This window comes from Spinacia oleracea, chromosome 5, assembly GCF_020520425.1.
Source record: "Spinacia oleracea cultivar Varoflay chromosome 5, BTI_SOV_V1, whole genome shotgun sequence".
Taxonomy (NCBI): Eukaryota; Viridiplantae; Streptophyta; class Magnoliopsida; order Caryophyllales; family Amaranthaceae; genus Spinacia; species Spinacia oleracea.
In genome coordinates, this window is record NC_079491.1 from 56484596 (window position 1) to 56493843 (window position 9248).

A 9248-nucleotide genomic window follows, 5' to 3' on the forward strand; every position below is an offset into this window, starting at 1 on the left:
AGACAGACTTCTCAAGGAGATGACGTCTAAATTTGAGGCGGCCGATAAGCAGAGCCAGGATGCGGAGGCGAGGCTTTGTCAGTTTGTCAAGAATCGGGAGATGATTCAGAACCAAGCTGACAAGGTGCCTGTTCTCCAGCTGAAGATCCGAGAGAAGGATGCGGCCATTCGGAAGTTGGAGCAAGAGCGAGTTGACCTCTACACTGCTGATCAGTGTAGAGAGCAGTATTGGAATGGCATCCTGGGTGCTCGGCGCATGTTTGCGAAGCACATGCCTCATTTCCCTTGGAATGAGAAAGTGCCTCTCTGGATGCGGGCCCAGGATCACTTGGTGGAGTTCCAGGCTGATCGAGACGAAGCTGAAGCTGAACGCCAAGCTGCTCTTGCAGAGGCTCGGGCCCAGAAGGCGAATTCCGAAGGTGACACTACTGCTGGGGGTTCTTCGAAGGATGCTCCCCTAGGGGCTGCTCCTGAGACTCCCAAGAGTTAGGGATTCGGGCAGTCGTCTTCTTCAGAGTCGGTTGGTTCCAGTTGAGGACTTCTGAATGTGTGCTTGCCTTTCCCCCTTTTGCCTCGACGCTGCGTTGTACTTGTTTCCTTTTGCTTTCTTAGTACTTCGGTAGGCCGGTATTGTCTGTTGATGGCTGCCGATTTTGACTGTTTCATTTTGTTTTCAATTTTTGAGGGTCCTCGGGTATGCACCGAGCTGTTTGATGTATTTGTACTTCCCCCGAATATTGAATGAAAAATGAATGTTTGTTACTTGGCTGCCTTTTTTTTTTTTTTTGTACTTCCGAAGTGTTAAGTCTTTGCCTTTGAATCCGTAGATTTCCGAGCTCTTCTTTTTCGCAGACTTGCTAAGAAACTCTTTGCTTTTGCGAGTTCTTCAAATCCGTAGATCTGCTAAGAGACTCTTTAATTTTGCGAGTTCTTCGAATCCGTAGATCTGCTAAGAGACTCTTTAATTTTGCGAGTTCTTCAAATCCGTAGATCTGCTAAGAGACTCTTTAATTTCCAGACTCTTCAAATCCGTCGATCTGCTCAGAGGTCTGAATTGTTCTTCCGATCTCTTGTGGTTCGGGAACCTGGGCAAGAGATCGCTAGTCTGCCTCTTAGTTATGACTTTGGCGATCCGTGGATCTGAGCCGAAGATTTATAACTCGATTCGAGCGACTGTTTGTTGCGAAAAAGGTTTATCTGGGTATCGCGAATCCGAGGATTCTGGACGATTCCCCGAAGTGTATGATTTGGTCATTTCTTGCATTTTATCAAGGAATGGGCAAAGTCAACCTGCTTTTAGTCTCGGATTGATCAGATCCGAGGCTGCATGTATATATAAAGGGAAAATGAATTTGAAATATAGAGATAGGTTTAATGAAACACATGGTGCCAAATGGCTTTCCTCTTCTCATTAAACAACTTACTTGGTTTACAGACAGAGATCATACAAAATATTTCTTGAGAACATCGGTATTCCAATGGTTCTTCAAGATTGTTCCATCTAACTGTTTCAGCATAAATGTGCCTGGCCTTTTTTCGGAATGGATGATGTATGGTCCTTCCCAGGTGGCTGAGAGTTTGCCATGGATCCGTCCTTTCTGAACCGAGGCGGCGTTTCTGAGTACTAGATCACCGACTTTTAGGGGTCTGGCGTTGACTCTTCGATTGTAATGCTTGTTGACCCTCTGTAAATAAGCTGCGTTGAGTGTCCTCGCATCGTTCTGAGCTTCATCTAGTAGGTCGAGAGCTTCAGACAGAAGTTGGTTGTTGCTTTCTCCTTGGAGTCCATCATACCTGTTGTATGCCTGGATCCTCAAGCTTTCTGTTCCGATTTCCACAGGGATGACAGCTTCGGATCCGTATACAAGGTGGAACGGTGTTTGCCCAGTAGCTTCTTTCTCGGTGGTCCGAAGGGACCATAGCGTTCCGGGTAGCTCTTCTAACCACTTGTTTTTGTCATCCTCGACTCTCTTCTTGAGTGCGTTGAGGATGAGTTTGTTTGAAGCTTCGGCTTGCCCGTTGCTTTGTGGGTGGCAGACTGCCGAGTAAGCTAGGTGTATGCCGAACTGTTTGCACCACTTTTGTAACGGGGTGTTATCGAACTGTTTCCCGTGGTCGAATACCATCAGTCTTGGTATGCCGAACCTTGTGATGATGTTCTGCCATATGAACTTGCGGACCTGAGGTTCGGTGATGGAGGAGACAGCTTCAGCTTCGATCCATTTGCTAAAATAGTCGACTCCTACAATCAACCACTTCTTCTGGTTCGTAGCTGAGGGGAAGGGACCAATGATGTCTAACCCCCACTGTGCGAATGGTAAGGGATACAGTGTTGATTGTAAGGTTTGAGCTGGTTGATGGATAGCTGGTGCGAACTTTTGGCATTTCTCGCATTTCCTTGTCATCTGCTTTGCTTCGGAAACCATAGTGGGCCACCAGTATCCGGCCCGAAGGGCTTTGTGTGCCAATGTCCTGCCTCCGATGTGGTTTCCGCATATCCCGAGGTGGATTTCTCTTAGGATATAGTCAGCGTCTGTTGGACCCACACATTTTAGCAGTGGAGCGGAGAATGATTTCCTCATGAGCTCTCCTTCGGCGTTGATGATGAACCACTTGTTGAATCTTTTCAGCTTTCTCGTCTGTAGCTTATCTTCGGGAAGTTCTCCCCTTTCTTTGTATGCAATTACTGCGTCCATCCAGCTGGGTTCGGTACGTAAACTGCATACTGTGGAGGGTAGCAAGTCAATGCTTCTCTCTTGGTGAACTTCCACGTGGACCGACCTGTTTAGGTCGATGAGTGTTGAGCTTGCGAGTTTTGACAGTGCGTCTGCTTGCGTGTTTTGTCCTCGGGGAATGAGAATGACTTCAAAGGATCTTAACTTTGACGTTAAGGATTTAATTTTCGCTAAGTAAGCTGTCATGCTGGGCCACTTGGCCTCATACTCCCCTCGGATCTGGTTGGCTACAAGCTGGGAATCAGTTTTGAGGCAAACATGCTCGGCCTCTAGGGATAAGCAAAGCTCTATCCCTGCGATTGCGGCCTCATATTCGGCCTCGTTGTTAGTTGCTTTGAATCCGAACTTCAATGCATACTCTATGCTTTTCCCCGTTGGGGGGATTAGTACAACTCCTGCTCCTGAGCCGTTTACTGTGGAAGATCCGTCAGTGAAGACCTCCCAAGTGCTTTTCGTATCATCCAGCATTTCCTGGTATGAGCACTCGGCCAAGAAGTCTGCCAACGCCTGTGCTTTGATGGCGGTCCTCGGCTGATATTTAATGCCGAATTCTGATAGTTCGAAGGCCCAGGCAGCCAATCTTCCTGACCTCTCTATTTTGTCGAGTACTTTCTCGAGTGGTTGGTCGGTCAGTACTGTGATCTGATGGGAGTCGAAGTATGGCCTCAGTTTTCGTGCAGCTACCACCACTGCATATGCAACTTTCTCGATGAGCGGGTACCGGGTTTCGGCCCCTGTGAGTGTTCGGCTGGTGAAGTAGATTGGCTGTTGCTTCTTCTCTTCTTCACGAAGAAGCACTGCGCTGACGGTTCCAGGGCTGACTGCGACATATAGGTACAAGGTTTCCCCCTCCTTTGGTCTGGCCAGTGTCGGCAGTTGAGCTAGGTGGGCTCTGAGTTGCTGAAAAGCCTCTTTTTGCTCCTGCTCCCATATCAGCTCGGGGTCCACCTTCCTCGGGACCCCCTTTTTCTTGACTGGTTCTGCCTCTCCCCCGGGGAGGCTCTTTGGTTTTAGTGCTTTGAAGAAAGGGGCTCCCTTGTCCGAGGCTTTTGATATGAACCTTGTTAGTGCGGCTAACCTGCCGGTTAGCCTCTGCACGTCTCTCTTGGTCCTTGGCTCGGGTAGATCCAACGCTGCTTGGACTTTGTCCGGGTTCGCATCGATTCCTCTTTCGCTCACCATGAATCCGAGGAATTTCCCCGACTTCACCCCGAAGACACATTTTTTTGGGTTCAGCTTCATGCTGTATTTCCTCAGGTTTCCGAAGGTCTCTGCCAAGTCCTTGACATGGTCTTCCTCCTTAATGCTTTTTACGATGGAGTCATCCACATAGACCTCGACGTTCCTCCCTTTCTGGTCGGCGAAGACGTGATCAACTAGCCTCTTGTAGGTAGCGCCGGCATTTTTCAAGCCGAAGGGCATCATTTTGTAGTTGAACACTCCTGCGCTCGTGATGAATGCTGTCTTCGCCCTGTCGTCGGGGTGCATGAACACTTGATGGTAACCTGAAAAGGCATCCATGAAGCTGAGCAGTGCATGGCCGCTGGTGGAGTCAACCAATTGATCTATCCTCGGCAAGGGATAGCAGTCTTTGGGGCAGGCTCGGTTCAGATCTGTGAAATCCACGCACATTCGCCAAGAGCCGTTCGCTTTCTTGACCATCACCACGTTGGCCAACCATTTTGGGTACATGCATGGTTCGATGAATCCGGCTTCCTGCAACTTTTTCACCTCTTCGGCGATGGCTCTGTTTTTCTCCGAGGAGTAATTCCTCTTCTTTTGTTTGACTGGCCGAGCTTCAGCGTTGACGTCCAGCTTGTGACAAATCAGCTTCGGATTTATCCCTGGCATATCTGCTGCTGACCATGCAAAAATGTCTTTGTGATCCCTGAGCAGTTGGATCAAATCTATTCGGAGCCCCGAGCTTAGGCCTTTGCCTATTCGGACGCTCCTGTCTGAATCCTCTTCGAGGAAGATATCCTCCATTTCCTGATCTGGTTCGGGAGATAGGGTTTCGGGGCGGGCATCGACCTCTGCGGGAGATAAGCTGCTCGTGCCTGCTTTCCTCCTTTTTGCCTCGCTCTCCTCTCCTGGAGCATCTTTCTCCGCCTCGGAACCGTCTCCTAATTTGGGCTTTCGGACGGCGGTGTGGCAGGTTCTTCTTGCAACCTCTTGGTCACCTCTAATTCGTTCGGCGAATCCTGCGTCCGAGACGTATATCATCAGCTGATGGTATGTGGAGGGGACTGGTTGCATCTTGTGAATCATGGTTCTTCCCATGATTACGTTGTATACGGAGTCGCAGTCCATCACCAAAAATTCGTCCCGAAGGGTTTTTGCTGCTTGGCCTTCGCCCACTGTGACTGGCAGGGTGATCTTTCCTCGAGGGATAGCTGCGGATCCGTTGAATCCGATCAGGGGGTAACTGACTTTCGTCAATGCTTCCTCTGGCTCTTCGAGGATCAGTTGCTCGAAGCAGTTTCTGAAGATGATGTTGACGGCACTTCCTCCGTCGACCAACACTCGGTGTACGTTGTGGTTATTGAGGTCCATGGAAATGACTAGAGGATCGTCATGTTTGTACTGGACTCCGAAGCAATCATCGGCAGTGAAGGTCATGTTCGGGGGGTGTGGTTGGTTGTCTCCCACTGCGCTGAAGTTGACTCGATGGGTGAGAGCTCTTAGGTGTTTCTTGCTGGCCTGGCCAGACTTCTGTCCCCCGAACACCACTAGGATGTCATTCTTCTTGTGCCCTGTTGCTTCGTAGACCCTTTTCTGGGGTTGCTCGTGTTGTTTGCCACTCGCGGCCTTTTCTTTTTCCTCCCTTCGGTCTAACAAGTATTGTTTCAGGTAATCTCGGCGAACGAGGTCCTCAATGTTGTCTTTCAGCGAGTTGCATTCTTCGGTGTGGTGACCGAAGTCATCATGAAACTCGCACCATTTGTTCTTGTTTCTCCGAGCTGGGTTGGACTTGAGCTTCCCAGGTAGTTTCCACTTTTCATCATTTCTGTTGAGGCTAAAGATTTCTTTTCGGGGCAGAGTTAATGGAGTGTAGTTAGCGTATTTGGGTTGAAGTTCACCCCTTCTCCCGTCTTTCTTCGGGCTCATCTCTCTAACTCCTACTTTCTCCTTCCCTTTCCTTGAGCCGCCCTCGGGCTTGCTCTGGGCATTTTTTGTGTCTCTCGGATCCGACGATCCTTTCAACCTTGCAGCGGCTTTGTTGAACTCTTCGGTTCTGATGAATGCATCAGCCATTTGGAGCACGTCGGTTATTTTGGAGGGGTTTTTCATCGAGAGCTTGTCACGGAATTTCCCTTCCTGGAGCGCGTGCTTCAAGGCGAAGATGGCCACGTCTGGCTGCAAGTTTGGTATGTTTGTTGATTCCTTCATGAATCTGGCCATGAACTCTCTTAGACTTTCGTCTCTTTCTTGTTGGATTGAGGTCAGTTCTGCTGTGGTTCGCTCGGGGCGATTGTTGCTCACGAACTGTGTGCAGAATCTCTTTTTCAGCTTCTTCCAGCTTTTGATCGATCCCTTCGGCAGCGATCTAAACCACTCTCCCGCCACTCCGGTTAGCGTGGTTGGAAAATATTTACACCGACATGCTTCGGAGTAGGGGCTCAAGAACATTTGTTGTTCGTAGGAGATGACATGATCCCTCGGATTTGTGATTCCGCTATATGTCAGGTGTGCTGGCAGTCTTACCTTCGGTATTTCTTCCATGATCAGCTCGTCCGAGAAAGGGGATGACGTGGGAGTCATGATTCTTTTCCCGAGTCTAGCCCTGATGCCTTCGTTCGCCGAGGTTCTGTGATTAGAACGTTCGGGCGTACGATGGGGGCTAGGGGTTCGATCATGCCTCCTGTCTCTTCTTCTTTCTCGGCTACTGACCTCGGGTCGTTCGCCAGATCTGCTTGATTCGCCTACCCCGAGTCTCGTATGGATCGAGGGTCTTAACCTTGAGTGGACCGAGGGCCTCAACCTGCTGAGCACCGAGCTTCAGATCCGAGAGTTATGAGTAGTCGATTCGCTTTGGAGAGCTGTTGGAGTAGGCGATGGTCTTGCAAACCAATCTGGTTGTTGTTGTGCCCTTTTTTGGGTGTCCCACGTGAAGGAAATAATGCCCTTGGTCCAAGTATGCATTCTATGATAAGTCTAATAAATGCGGTTCAGTATTAATTAACAAGTTAATAATTCAGTGAGATCAAGTGAGCTGAATGCCTAGCTAGAGGCCGCTTCAGTTCAAGTGGAATTAATGATATTAATCCACAGCTTACTTTTGACTGAACCCGTAGGGTCACACAAATAGTACGTAAACGGATCAAGTATTTAATGGCATTAAATACTCCATCTATGAATATTCGGAATCGACGGATCTTGGTTTCAGTGGGGGCTGAGATCGTCACAGGCAAGAAAATGAATACTCCGGAAACGATGATATTGCCGGAAACGGAAATATGGATCGTATCGGAAATATAAATATTATCCAAGTCATAGATGTTGCCGGAAACGGAAACATGGTACGTATCGGAAAATATTATCGGAAATGGAAATATTGCCAGAATCGGAAATATTGCCGGAAACGGAAATATTGTCAGAATCGGAAATATTATCGGAATCGGAAAATAATTCCGGAAACGGAAATATTAAATATTTGTTCGAAACGGAAATTAATTCCGGAATCGGAAATGTTAAATATTGTTCGTATCGGAAATGAATTCCGGAATCGGAAATTTAATCGGAAGCGTATCGTACGAATAAGCATCGGACGAGGCCTGCCGGACGAAGGCCCAGCACGAAGTTGGGCCATCGCCCAGCAAGCCAAAACGCGCGCCCAGCCAAACGCGCGCCCAGCCAAACGCGCGCCCAGCCAAGGCAGCGCCCAGGCCCACCGCAAGGCAGGCCCAGCGCGCGCCAAGGCAATGGCCTCGCTGCGTGGGCTGCTGCTCGCACGCACGCGCATGGGCGGCCCATCGTGGCTGCCGTGTGTGTGTGTGTGAGTTTGTGTTCATGCACGATTCCTAAAACGTGCAGAGTTCGGTTAATGATTAAATTCCTAATTCTATTTGATAAATTAATTAATTAGAGTTCTTGTAGAATTCTAAGTTTAATTAATTCGTATCCTAATAGGATTCCAATTCTCTTTCCATACCCCTATAAATATGTGGCCTGGGTTCACAATTTATAACGAGTTTCAAGTATTCAAAGTGAGTTTTTGAGAGAAAAATTCAGTCACACATCTTGCTCAAAAGTGCCGAAAATTCTAGTACCTTAAGGGCGATTCTAGTTGGTCAATCTTAAGGCGGATCCGGACGTGCTGTGGACTATCTACGGAGGGACGACACTTGGAGTCCTAAAGACTTGTTCTTGCTCGGTTCGGGCGCAGCTAGGGAGGGCACGCAACAAAGAGTACGCATCTAAATTATGCTATATGATTATGTGTAAATAATATGTATTCCTGGGTTAATGGTTGTTTCCGCATAATTTATGTAATATCATATGTATCATAACCTAACAGTGGTATCACGAGCCCCTTATTATTTTCATAATCTAAATTGCATGAACATGGTTAAATATTACAAATTTGCAAGAATTAAAAGGGGTGATTAATTTTCGTAATTGTTAATTAATTGCAAATTGCGTTTATTTAATTATACGTACGCAGTTTTTCGGCAGTTTCTTCGTTACTCATCCAAATCGAGTGATTTTTGTGTCAATTCCGCATGTAAAAGGCATTCTAAAATTTTGACAAAAATAGTTTTTTCTGCCGAACCCAGAATTCTCAAATTCGAAGCCTAACTATGACTTTTCGAAGGTTTTAGTTTTTCGAATGCAAAATTTCGTAAATTTAAGATGTTAAATTAAATATTTGCGATTCTTGTTGATAAATCTTGAATTTTTGATTGACCTACTGTATATGTTTAACAAGTTTGAATGCCTAGCCTTGTTAATTATGCAATCTAATTTGTAATTATGATTAATTTGTTGAAAATTAGAATAATTTAGAATTAATTTGATTTTCATAATTAATTATAATTTAATTAGAAACCTATGATTAAAAACCACCATAAAATTTTAAATTTATGATAAATTTTAAATTTTTATGACCTAGACTTGAATCCATGACAATCGGAAATCAATTGAATAATAAATTTTCGATTTTTTCGCCCTAAAATTATGAAATTAATATTATTTATTAATTTGTCATTAATTTTAAATATAAATTTTAAATTTTTATGCGATTCGTTCATATAACTTGCACGCACAAAGCAATGGACGCTTCGTGTTACCCTTAAGGGGTGTTGTATAGTGCGGGCATGCGAAGACGAGCAAGGGAGCTCGTCGCCCGTGCGGCACCAATGCAATGAGCAAGGCACGGTGCACGAGCACAAGGCAGCAGCCCTGCCTTGTGTCGTGGGCCACGAGCTATGAACAAATGGGCATGGGGGAAAGACAAGCCAAGGCAGTCGCGTGTGGGCAGCAAGCGAGCTGCGCCACAACGCGCACTGCCAC